A 13,932-nucleotide genomic window follows, 5' to 3' on the forward strand; every position below is an offset into this window, starting at 1 on the left:
TCACGCGTGTCTCCGCTTATCCCCGTATTCAATTAGGAATCAGCGAAATCGGCACCTGGCAAAAAATACTGTCAAAAATGGGGAAACACTGTACACCCTGAAAAGCTGCATTAACATAGAGGATCACTATGGGGGTGTTCTAGTACCCCTAATAAAGTTATTCTGGGTTTTTTATTTCTCCAAAAGCTTGCTATTAGCGTCTTCACATAAGTGGTGAAGAATGGCATTAAGCAATATTTTTTTATCAAAATAACTAGTCCCAGCAAATTTGGGGTATATGAAAAGCGATGCTAGCATATTTTGAAGTTGCAAATGTTAAGTTTAAAAAACCGTAAAAAATAATCCACCTGCCAAAAACACCTGGAGCATACTGGGGGACCCCCTAGAGTTTATTTTGCTAGTTTAAATTTGTTCCCCAACTTTGTTTTTTTTTTACCCACAAAATGAAAGTACTTTAAAACTTTTTTTTGATAGTTTACCTTTGGGGGCTGTCCAAGGTGATTCCTGCAAGTTTGCACCCCAAAACCCCAATTCTGCACTTTTTTTCGACAGCTTTCATATGCGAATCTTTTTCGCCGATTCCAATGCATTGACTTTCCACACCGGCGAATAGTCTTTGGAATTGAATACGGGGATAAGTTTTCGCCTGGCGAAATGACGTCACCGGTGAAACTTTTCCACAGAAAACGGCTTTTCGCACCTAAATGAATAGGGCCCTTAGGGTGAAATTTAATGTATAAATATATAGAGCCAGTATTATTATGAAGTGTGTTGTCAATCACTTCCGCATTCCAACCTGGAGTGCATGGATAAGTGTGTTGCAGATTTTATCTAGTGATATATCAAAATTGATAAAATGTAAAAAAATGACATGCACCACATGAAGGTCAGTGGGAGTAAAACCAGTGTCACATTTTGTTTAGTGTTAGTTTATTTGGCCGCAGCTTGCGCTAGACAGTGGAACGAAGGTTCTACATAGTGACTGCCTCAATTAAGACTAATATTGTGCAAGTGCCTGTATTAAATAGAAATCATCCCCCTCCAAAAAAAAAAAAAAAAGGGTCAGGGTGTAAATATTTAGCACCTGAAGTGCTATTTAATATAATGCTGGGTACAGATTGGCCGATCAATTGATCGGCCAATATATCTGCTGCTGGTCGGCCAGTGTGTACAGACGATATAGGTCTATGAACGACGTTGTTCACAGACATATCACGTTGCTGCACAGCCGCTGGACAGATATATCTGTCCGGCGGCAAGGGTGTACGGGGCGGTCTGCAGACCGCCTACACACATACAGCAGCAGCCGGATAGATGATGGTCGCTCAGTGTGTATGAACGACCATCATCTACAGATAGATATATCGTCGAGTTATCTACATATCTGTCAGGTGTGTACCCAAATTAAGGTAAAAAATCCATATATAAAACATACTTAGTACATTTTACATTAAAGTAGATTGGTTGCTATGCACAACTTCTAAACTCTTTTCACTGCTTGATACATCAAACCCTAAAGGTGGGTACACACCGGACATATATCTGCAGATCGAGTGATTGCAGATGATGGTTGTTCGTACACACTGAACCACTATCATCTGTGTCTGGCCGCAGGTCTCGGCAACCAGGGGGCGTGTCCCTCCTCCCGCTGTGTGTATGTGCTGTCTGCAGACCGCCCGTACACACCTGACGATGGACATATGTATGTAGACATATCTGTCCATCGGCTGTGCAGCACAGCCAATGCGATATGTCAGTGAACACCAACGTTCACCGACATGTCGCGGGTACACACTGCCCGACGGGCAGCAGATACATTGGCCGTTCAATTGATCGGCCAGGGTATCTGTCAGTGTGTACCCTGCTTTAGTTTCTTTCCTGCAAATACAAAACCCTTTGTATAAAGCTTTCTTAAAGGAATTCAAACATTATTTCATTTAATTCATTAACACGTGATCACAGCACAAATGTGCATTAACTTGATGAACTGTAGTCTGCTTACAAAATAAGCAATACAAAAAAAAACTTCAGTAATATTGGTTGATTTTACAGAATTACAACTGGAAATATAAGCTGGTTACCCATAGTGAATACCATGGGTTAAACAGATTGTGTCTTATCACAAGAAGCTCTTGGATGCAGCCTACCTTATTTGGGAATTTTATGTTACAGTTTCCTACTGTCTGAGTATATCAGATAGTCTTGATGATTCATGTCAAACATTGCACAATCTTATGCTGTTACTCACAAGCAATTCATCACCTCCCTCCCAAAAAAGAAAATAAGAAATAAAACTTTACCATCACAGTGCACAGATAAATCTGCAGATGATGGTCGTTACACACTGAACGACCATCATCTGCTTCTGGCCATGGGTACCGTTCCCCGCAGCGTCTGCTGCATGTGTACACACTGCCCAATGGACGGATATATCTGCCATCGGCTGTGCAGCACAGCAGACACGATATGTCTGTGACAAACGTCGTTCAGACATATCGCTGGTACACACAGACGGGCATCAGATATATTGGCCGATCAATTGATCGACCAATATATCTGTCAGTGTGTACCCAGCTGTACCGGTGAAAGAAGCACTTATTGACAGTGATTAGTCCCAGCCATCAACAATTAGCAAACATTGATTGTTAACCACCCATGGCAGAGATAGTGGTTCTCCGCCATCGATGGCACAGAGCCCCACAATGTTTTTTCTCCTCTAGCGCCGGACAACAAAGCATAGCTCCGCCCCCTGGCACAACCCACAAAGCTCCTCCCCTGAATCAGATTGGCTCTCTGCCTAGTGACTAATGGAGCAAGGCTGAACATTGGTTGGCGAAACCATTGGTGGTTAACCCACTGATGGCCATCCCTGCTCAATTATAAAATATGTAGGACATTAATAGGGATGGCGATGCCACCACAACATGCCTTGAGATGACAAGTAGCCAAAGCAAGGTAATGAGTTGATGGTTTTGATACATTTAACATTGGATGGCCATCGGTAACAAGAATGTGATAATGGTAACTCACAATCCCAGCATCAAATAAAAAAATTATTTCTGTTAAGTTGAGAATCATCACCGATTACCAAACCACTGGTTCCTGATGTATATCCGTAGACATTACCTGCTGTAGTAAAACAGTCTATGAGACACCAATAATTGCAAAAAAGCAAGATCAAAAACAGTCATTTAAAAATAAATATCACATTGAGTTGAGCTAAAAGAACCAAAAACAGTTCAGAATGAAGTAACTAAATTCCCCATGCAGCTCACCCCTACCTATGTTTGAGTAAGCCAGGGCCCTATTGTTCTACATTGTTAAAAAAAAAAAAAAAAAAGAAAAAAGGAGTGCAAATATACCCACAGACAAGAGGGCTTGAAACAACAAAACGTTAAATTCCTGGAAACAAGGTGCCCATTTTGGCCTAAAAGAGCCATGCAGTGTCATATTACCCAGATCACAAAAGCAGTTTTCCCACAGTACAGTTGCCATACTGGGCTTGTTGCAACATTCCCACAGATATGGTGCTACATTGCTGACATTCTTCACTTAAGCACTTGAAGAGGAATTGGCACAAGCCCAGGAATTAATGATAACCAACACATTTAATGCTCGTTCCAACTAGCATTCACAGAACTTTCATACACCTAGTTACAAATAGAGGGTCTGAGTCAGAGATGTACAGAATTGCAGAGCTGCACACAAGCGGCTGTGCAATTCCATCCATCTAAACTTCTAATTCAGAAGGTGTCTGTATGAAAGACACCTCCTTGCTGCATCAACAATCCCAGCGCTGCGAGACCACCATCGGAACAATCGCGACAATTATATGTCCCGTTGGCCAGGCTGCAGTAGCTGAAGCTTACCGCAGCATAACCGAGTCCTGGCGGCTTGCAAGGCCAGGAAGTCTTAGTTCGGAGGGAGACCCTGGCCTCAGAACTCCCAGAAAACAGGGGTTCCCTCACCCCCCAAAAAATTCTGCCCGTTAATCAGGCAGAGGGTTGGGGGAACTCTGTGCGGTATCGCAGGACCTGTTCTGCACATGGTTCCTGATGTATATCCGTAGACATTACTTGCTGTAGTAAAACCATGTAGTCTTACCATCAGGTTAGCGTACATCTCTGAATCAGGACTAGAGTGTGAATAAGAACACACATTACAGTATATAGTCACACACACTTTTCCAAAAAGACAGTCACTCTTGCTGGCTTCATGGAAATATATAATAGTTCACTTTTGGGATCCTGTTCCTTGACTATCTCCAGTTTAAAATAAGAACATTAACAATATGGAGTTTTTATATTTTATTATATGAACACAAAATTTTGTTTTTGAAAATGCAGCATTGAAACACATGTATTTATGTACAATATGCTGTCATCTTGTAGTCAGTTTATTATTATGCTTAGGACAGTGTTTTTCCAACTCCAGAGTCCACATTTTATGAATATCTGTACTTCAGGGGCATTTTTACAATGGGTGCAGGCTGTGCGATGCACACGGGCCCCTGGGTCTAGGGGGGGCCCGCACCGCACACCCTGCACCCATAAAACGTACCTCTCCGGAGTCCCACGTCCACTCCGGTGTCTGCACCTGTAACGCAGAGGGCCCGTGACTGAGACTGCACACGGGTCCCCTCCTCTCTAGAAACGCCACTGCTGTACTTGAATATGGTGATAATTATATCATTAGTCATGTTGATTCAAATACTTGTGCTTAAGCATGGCAGTTTGAGTTGAGGACTGGCACCCCAGGGTGCCATAGGTTGATGGTCCAGGACCAAATAAAATTATTTATGTCCAATTTGATAGACAAAACCAGTGCTGGTGGCTATCAATAATAGAATGTGGAGAAACCAAAGCACAACCCTGTCCTCCACCACTTAACTGAACCTAAGTATGTCATATAAGCATAATTTACTTAATTTAATAATTTTCTCCGAATTGCTCAATAAAAATCGTTTGGCCTAGGGATGCTGTGAAAAAAATGCCGATACTCTAGGATGCCGTGATTCAAGAAAGCTTGGGAACCAGTGGCAGGCAGCCTGTGGCAATGTAGCTGCTGTGGAACTGAAAAATCCCAGCATGCTAACAATGTAGCAGGATATGCTGAGATGTGTAGTTCCACAGCACTAGCAGTGCCACAAATTGTCTACCCCTGCTTTAGCCTATGCTACACGTGTAATTAATTTTCAGTGTTTAGAGCAGGATGTAGACAAAATGTAATTCATAATGTCAACATCACAATCAGTCAGCGTGTGCAGAATGTCAGCATGTTCACAATGTTGATATGTGAGGTTAGGGTTAGGCTGCTGGAGGGGAATATGTATACTCACCACGCAAGTCATCAGATAAACACCAGACCTAGAACACACCGATGGAGCCGCCATACCAGGAAAGTCACTATTAGACCATCAGGGACATTTTGTTGACATTCTAATCATGTTGACAATGATGAATGCCAACCTGGTCAATGAGCTTGCCAACTTTGTGTGAGCAAGTCAACATTAGGATCAGGTAGACATTCTCATGTCATCATTATGAATGTTGACAAAATAACCACACCCTTTTAGAGCTGATCTGCAGTTTTTCCATTCAGGCTATAATCAATGTCATTAAAGACTGCATGATTATATAGAGTAGTATGGTCACATCCTTTGGCTGATTTATTTAGTAGCATATATTTTGTGCAAGGCAGTGCAAAAAATGTACCATAAAAAAAAAAAAAGTTTACACAATTCCTAAAAAAAATAGTCTTCAAATTAATGCATGACTATGCTACAGGGCATCTTTCTGGTTACTCATGATTACACAGATTTTTTTTTTTTTTTTTTTTTTTTTTTTAAAGAATTGTTTGGTCATTTACAAGCCTGAACTGGATCTGTTCAGGTAACATTACCATACTGGGCAGGATGCATGACCCAGAAGCCCCGGATGCGGTGGGTGTTGGGAGGGATCCAATTGGATCCCTCTATCAGCACTCTGCGGAAAGCAGCCCATAGGCTTCTATGGGTAGCGCTGTCTGGGAGATGGCGTTACCCACCGCAACTAAGTCCCGGAGTGCTTAGTGCATATGGGAAATGTGGTCAAACCCGCATTTTCGGGGTTTGACCGTATTTCTCCCCATTCTGCATCTCACCCAATGTGTTGGATACGAAACTGCAAAGTTTTAATTGCAATATCTTTAAAAAACATCTGCATCAGTTACACAGGTTCAAAAAAACAGAATGTACACAATTTTTTGTAAGTAAAATCAAAATTTATTGTCAACATACAAAAAAACCTAAATATATGGTAAAACCTTGAGCCTTTCAAAAGATACATAAAAATTCTATAAAGCACTTGCAGTTATAAAAAAGTAAACGGGATTACAGCTTGAAACTCAATTCAATGCAACACTGAAAGGAAATATAAATAAACACGCAGTTAGGTAATCAGCAGAACTTAAACTGGTATAAAACCCAAGTGGTTAGAAACTATTACAAGTTATTTTAACACCCCACAGCTTTAAAGTGGTACATTCCCTTGTTACACAAAGGCATGAGATCTCAAACTGTAATGTGAAATAAGGAAAACAAAATTTCACCTTTGATGGAACAATCACCTAAATTAGATTTTGACAGCCTCTGAACCCCAGTTTGTTTGTTTTTTTGGTGGGACATTGCATACAGTAACACTGAAGTGAGACTGAACTGACCTAACTAACAAATGTTGATGCAAATGTTTTGTAACTGCCACAGACCAAGTCACGAAAATAAATGTGTTTAACTCCATGAGACATTGGGCACCCAGCCACAGTTGCCATCTAAAAAAAACCAAAACATTCAAATGAACACAATGAAAGGGATTTACACCAGAGCCCTGAGGGAGAGACCCCATACTGATGTGTGGTGGGAGATGAATTACGAAAGTGCTCCTTGACAGACAATCCCTTTTAAGGGTACCTACTGCGGGCTGGAAGCAATGTTTTTTGAGAAAGCAGCCTATCAATTCACTTGGAAAAAGAATGACAACACTGAGGTATGAGGCAGGTGTCACTGTGCCTCATACCTCAGTGAATTTGTCATGAACCTTTGTTCTGCCCACAAATTGTTGCCTCCACAGTATTATCAATCTATTATCTTATGCACTTTGAAAATTTTAAACACCTTAAAATGGGGGACAAAAAAACAAACAAAAAAAAAAAAAACACACACACTTTGGTTCATAAAAGAGAATGTAACAAAAGTAATTATGCCTACACAATAGCCCATCAAACAGACAATCCCAATATAAGGCTTTTATAGGAGGAAGCGCTTGCAGCGTACCACTAAACACAAAATGTAGAGTAGCCACGCATCATAATGATCACAGTATGGGGTCTTTAATGCATATATCTGATAGACAGCCTATGCTGGAAAATGTACATAGACTCCGTTCATTTGGTTTTTTGTAGAGAAAGCCAAAAGATCACCGTTACAATTAGTGCAAACACCCTTAAAATCTTACATTTAAACTACTGTATTAAACTACCTTTTACAGTCATCTTAACTCTTAGTTTCAGTCAAAAGCCAGAAAACAACTGCCCCCTCCCCCAAAAAATATAAAGCTCCAACCTATCGCTATTTAAGTCAAACCACTGATATTTCAGCTGTTGCAGATCTACCATATCAACAATATCAGGTGTCAGATGTGACCTAGGTACATAAAATAACCAAAAACAAAACCAAGTGGTGTTTCAGAAGAATCTAAACCTTAATTGAAAACAAACACACTGCAGTGTTGAACACTGCAAAGCAATTGATAAAATATTAAAATGCTGCACACGAGAAATTATTAATGTATTATAACAGTACCAGCAAGTTAGTGTACACCTGTCGCCGTAGAGGCAGCTGTTGTGTTATGTAACAATATGCATCTTTTTGAATGATAAATTGATGGGTAAAATATTTCAGTCACCAAAATAAACCCCTAAAGTTTGTATAAGATACAGGCTTACTAAATTGTCTCATTTTGAGACTTCTTATATTCTTATGATTTAATCTCAGCTTGGAATATAGGTTATCTGCAGTATATATATAATTCAACAACAAATTGCCAGAGCCATCTTAACTCAGAATTCAATAATATAGTTACATATATTTGGAGATGTACATGGTTAATGCAATGCATGCTGTTTTTAAGGGGAAATCCAACTAAAATGTTTTTTCCTCGTAAATCATCCTAGGACCTCCATAGTTAAACAGATGGATCGGGGGCAAAAATGCATTTAGCTAGAGTTCAGCTTTAAGATTAAATGCATAGATTGAGAAATGTCACCTTTGGTGGTCGCAATCAGCCTGATCTCTCAATAGAATAGTATAAATATATTAAAACAGCTGGATATAAACCCCCAAAAGACATGCATGACATAGCAAAGGTGGCATCTGAACAATGCTGGCAGTGCAAATGAACACTGGGTATTAGTTATAACTCAATATCTGGAAGCAGTATAAAGCAGTAAATAAGTGAACAATGTTAATGTTCATTATAAAAAGGTATTTTTATATACTCTCCATGGCTTTAAATTCGCTAAGAGCCTGTACGGGGTTCACATGCTTCTTCTGAGATGCCCGCTTGATTTTAGTTTGGGTCTCATCCTGCTTTTCTCTCTTGACAAGGGGCTTTTTTTCTGGTGCCTTCATTTTCCAAGAGACAGCAGGGAGGTTTAAAGATGCCATGCCCTGGGACTTCTGATACTTTGTAGAGGCCACATAAGAGGCTTTAACGGTTTGTACTACAGCATTCATTAAATTCTTGGCAGCTTGAATCAGAGACATGGCACTATCAGCTCCAGAGACAACTAACTCACCACCTAGATTCTGTACTTCAGCTTTAACTTTGCTGCAAATATTTAACTGGTGGCAGTATAAGGCAATGCGTTGTAAATAAGCCAAGAGGTCTTGTTTGCAAGCAGAGTCGGGACAGTGGTCAGCAATAGTACGTCCCAATTTGTCCATTCGAGACCCAGCTTCTGCAATTTTCTTAGCAGCGCCAATGACATCTGACGCATTTTTCAGAGGTCCTTTCCCCCTAGTAAAATCAGTCATCTCCATCATTATCATGCACATCTGCTTAGCCAGAACAATAATGTCATTGCCATTGTCATCCCATTTGGAGACTTCAGCATCCAGCTTACTCTTTTCTTCTTGGAAGCTTGCAACCTGTTCAGCAATCTTTTCTTTTTGTTCTTGTGGAAGCTGAGCCATGAGTGCTCTAGCACTTTGCCCAGCAATCAGTTGATCATCTTCGGTCTGGACACTAGTGCGACTTCTCACATCAAAGTCCTCAGTCTCAAAATCAGAATCATCCAACTCTTCTGGCGTTCTTATCATTAACACGGCTTTACGGATGTCACGGATGCCGTCATATACCAGTCTAGAAGCATCAATGAATTCATTTTCATCCACTGGTTGATTGGACTCTCCACTGAGAGAACTGGCAGCAGCTTCAACTTGCTCTGCAAAACGTGGCATAACAGTATCTGCCAAGAGCTTGGTAGCTTCAATCACCCGTTCTGTGTAGATGCCAGCTTCGTAGTTATCCATTTCTAAAGTAACAACATGCATCACTCGTGCAGCACGGCCACGTATGGCCCCCGCTGTGCGATCTAGTCCATCAACATCTCTTTCCTGGAGAGCTATCACACACTTATTGACATCTTCCAAAATGTGATTTTCTGAGACTGCCAAAAAGTCATCGATAGAAGTAATATCATCAACAGCATCTGTCAGGATACAAACTTGCCTTTCCCACTGATCTTTGAAAATGTCCATGTTATCCAAAGCCACTTTACTATGGGGTTTGGCTGCTAAGGCTAAAGCTGCATTTATAACCTGAGGGCAGAGGGCTTCAAGCTGGTTTGCAGACATTCGGACAATTTTAACACCATCCTCATTGTTGGATATGGAGCATGCCAAGTTGGCCACTTCAATTAATTTAGTTGCATGTTCACGAAAAACTTGTGCATACTCCTTGACTTCTTTTTCATTTCCATTCTTGGCAGCCTCAATCAGAACAAGCAGAGGCACGTTGGTTTCAAGGAAAGAGTCAGAAACATGGTCCATAACCGCTTTACGCAACTGCCTGCGCAAGTCTCTGGTCTTCCTAGTCATTTTATCTATTGCAGCATTAAGGGCATCACTCCTTTCTTTGCGGCCAGCATTTCCCATGTACTCAGAAAGGAGATCCTGCAAGGCCTGTCTCACCGAATTACACTCAGCCACGATTCGCTCACGTCGGTCATCGCGGGTGCAGGTGGAATCGGCCATCAGGGCAGCGCCACTGATGATGCTCTCTAGCCGTTCCTCTAAGGATGGCCTGAATCTTTCTTCTGTGAAACCTTGGGGGTCTACAATGATCTGTTTGTCAAAGTTATTCAGGGCAATGGCCAGCTCACCTCCATGTTGTGCAGATACCTCCTCAGAGGATGTTGCCTGAGCTGCATTGGAGATGCCAGTCACCGCCTGCTGGAGCTGCTTGTAGATCAGGTCCCTGTTGGCTTTGTAGGCAGCTACATCGGGGTGCTGCAGGCAGGCCTGGGAGGCGGTGTACAGGATGGGGATGTTTTTCAGCAAGATGCCCCGGGCTGCGGCCATCTGGTCCCTCTGGCCGACGTCCTTCAGCTCCTGCTGCCGCTTGGCCGTCATGGCATGAAGCTTATCCACCTCGGCCTTCAGGGCTTTGTACTGTATGCCCAGGTCCTGCTCGGTGCCGGCATTCCTCATCCTCCCTATGCCGTCCTCCACCACCTTCAGCTGCACTAGCAGCCGGTACACATCGGCCATGTCCGCCAGGATGAGCAGCCGGGTGACTGCGGAGAGCAGGGTGCGGGCGGCCCGGACTACGTTCCCCCGCTTGACCGAGGAGCACGGGTCATCGGCAAAGTCCCCGGAGGACGACCGCATTATCTCGCCCTGCGTGCGGACATCCTCTACGGCCGCCGTCAGCTCCTCCCGCAGGAACGGGCTCTCCTTAGCGATCTTGTCGCCCTTGTCCAGGAAGTTCTGGGTGGCCTGTTCCACGGAGGCGGCCAGCACCTTGGCCTTCTTGGAGCGACCCTTCTTCTTCCCGGACGGGCCCTTGTTGCTGCTGTTCACCAGGGTGGTGACCTGCGTGACCAGGGGCTCCAGCAGCCGCTCCACGGCCAGCGTGCGGATCTCCAGGCATTTCGGGTCCCACTTGAAGTTGATGTTCGCCGTGTTCAGGCTCATGGCTCTGCCCGGGGTGCGATGCTGCCTCTCGGGAGCAGTCAGTAAGTGAAACTAGTGGGGATGGGTGATGATGATGATGGGGCAGGTCCTGTGTGCTCCGGGCTCCTCCCTGCTGCTCGCCGCCCTGTGTAATGTATAGAATAGGAGACACGTCCTGCGGGAAGTACACGGCCGGCCCGGGAACTTCCGGCTCACCTAGTTTCTCTCTCCCACCCACTCGTGTACATCCCACATTCCTGCCGGGGGCGCCTCCCTCACAGCGGGACAGGGCGGTGGCTGCTGCTGCTGACTGTGTATGTGTAATCACGGGGTGGAGGTGTAGCATTGTGTTTACACAGTTGGAAGGGTTGTATCATACGAGAGTGCAGGAAGTGACTACAAGACAGTCACAGGACATGCTGGGATTTGTAGTCCCACAAGGTCTGGAAATCACATTTTACCTATATCTGGTTTGTATCATGTCTTCTGAATCAACTATACATTAAAATTAAATAATTATTAAAACATTCTTGCTTCATGCCAGAATCTGCAGCACATGTGCGGGTCTCTGGGAAAGATGGGCACTGCCATTTGGCCAGTGATTTATTTGCTGTTCTGCAGCGCTGGCACGGCGCTGCCGAGCAGCACATTGGAATCTGCGGAGAGGTAAGTATTTATTTATGGTGTGCGGTGTGGGCCCCCTTAGACCCAGGGGGCCGTGTGCACCGCACACCTAGCACCCATTCTAAAGACGCCTATTGGGAGACCCGTTTGACTGCTTAAAGTTTCCCTGGATTAAAGGTATAAATAAAATAATAAACATAATTAACAGGAAAAGTAACAAAAAAAGCAAAAACACCTCTGCTTGTATAACTAATATTGAGTCATGTGACACATAATATCCCTGTACTTGGGAAAACAACAGAAAATTTTGGGGCAATTTTATGGAGTTGCTCCAATAAAAGTAACTTTGTTGATTTAATGAATAAAGTATTTTTGTGGTGTTTGTTTTTCCTTAGTGCCTGACAAAAATAAGAGGGTTACAATTTAGCTTTCATACACACTAGGGTGGACAATATGCGGCCCTCCAGCTGTTGTTGAACTACACATGCTAGCATGCCTTGCAACAGTTTTAGCATTATCAAATAGCAAAACTGTGGCTAGAGACTTCCATTTTTAGAGCCAATAGCCATGATAATGTATTCTATCAGTTCACTAGGAATTAGTTTACTAATATTTTGGAGTAAGCCTGTACTGGTAATCTGGCAACTGTGGCATTTGCTAGAGGGGCTAATGTGCCTGAGTCTGGAAACGGGCTGGAACAGACCACAAATTTCATTAAAATTCCCTTTCTAAGATTCAAAGGGGTACATTTACTAAAGTGAGAGTTTTTAGAAGTGGAGATGTTGCCCATAGCAACCAATCAGAAGCTACTTAATTAACTAGCACCTTCTAGAAGATAATAGCTAGAATCTGGTTGCTATGGGCAACATCTCCACTTTTAAAAACTCTCACTTTAGTAAATTTACCCCAAAGCCCTGATTTTAATAGCCTTAACTGCTGCATCATTTGCATTCAAGAAAAAAAGGGCGAAATTGACCGCGCTTAGAAAAATATGCCCAGAGTAGATTTAAGGTGCCCAGACACTAGGCAATATTTTACACGATCAGCCTGATTCCGACGCATCGGGACGACAGATCGTGTAAAATATGTCTTAATCGTGAGTCTCTACTCACGATTACGATGGCGATGTGCATACCCGCTGGTCATACATCGCATCATCAGATCTTGCCTGCTGCAGGCAAGATGTGAAAAGTTTATCACGATGCACTGGAATAGTATAGGATGCACGATAGATCGTGGGTGAATTTGGATTGTTTTTAACACCAAATCATGTCCACGACTGCAGGGGGAGAAATCGGACACGATATCGGATCGTGACCTGAACGCCTAGTGTGTGGGCACCTCTAGTGTACAGTGGCCCTGATTCAGAGCTGGACGCTCTTTCAGAGCTCTCGCTCTGAATCAGGGCGTTTTTTTTGTTTGTTTGTTTCGGCCTCCTGGCCGCTCGCATAGCTGTGGGTGACCACCAACAGCTCTTGCGACTGGCCAGGTGATGGTCGCGACCGTCAGGGCTTGAGACGAGACCCTTGTGGTAGGGTCTCGTTCCTGCACCATTAATAAAAACAGATCAGGAAAAAATACTTAAAGAATATTAGCTGTTTTATATTATACCTTCAAAAGATAATAACCACCTCTTGATATTTATAACCACAAGATCCTTATTATTGTAGAACCCTTAACAGGCTATTATTTATGAGTAACAATCACAGCTGTAATCTCTTTAAAAAATCACACATAGTAACAACAGGTTCAATTTGTAACTGTTTCACAGTTATACCCCTTTTCCACCTAAATTCCGGGTCTGACCCGGAGTTGGAACAAAGTTCCTATCCGGATCAGACCCAGAATTTTGCCGGCGCCGACTCGGGATATTCCTGAGTCAGCGCCGCTCACACCGCAGTCGGGTCTGCACAGACCCGGATTTTGCAGAGTGAAAGTGGTCGCTTGGAGATGACGTCATCTCCAAGCGCCACGTCATCTCTAAGCGCCGTACCAATTGGCCGGCTCGCAGCGCACTCCAGGTCATCGAGACCCGGATTGCGCTGTTCTCACAGCAGGGTTTCACGTGCTACGCCCCTGTTAAACCCTGCTAGTTA

At 43.2% G+C, this 13,932-nt stretch overlaps 1 protein-coding gene and 1 pseudogene across 2 annotated transcripts in view; one reads left to right on the forward strand and one right to left on the reverse strand.

Moving 5' to 3' along the window:
• Positions 1-13,932, forward strand: part of IFI35 (interferon induced protein 35) — a 70,206-nt gene that overhangs the window by 21,289 nt on the left and 34,985 nt on the right. The window lies entirely within an intron of this gene.
• LOC148515028 (catenin alpha-1 pseudogene) lies at positions 6,240-11,416 on the reverse strand (annotated as a pseudogene).

The sequence above is a fragment of the Taudactylus pleione genome, unplaced genomic scaffold (genome assembly GCF_031769625.1).
Source record: "Taudactylus pleione unplaced genomic scaffold, aTauple2 ptg000256l, whole genome shotgun sequence".
In the NCBI taxonomy this organism is placed as follows: Eukaryota; Metazoa; Chordata; class Amphibia; order Anura; family Myobatrachidae; genus Taudactylus; species Taudactylus pleione.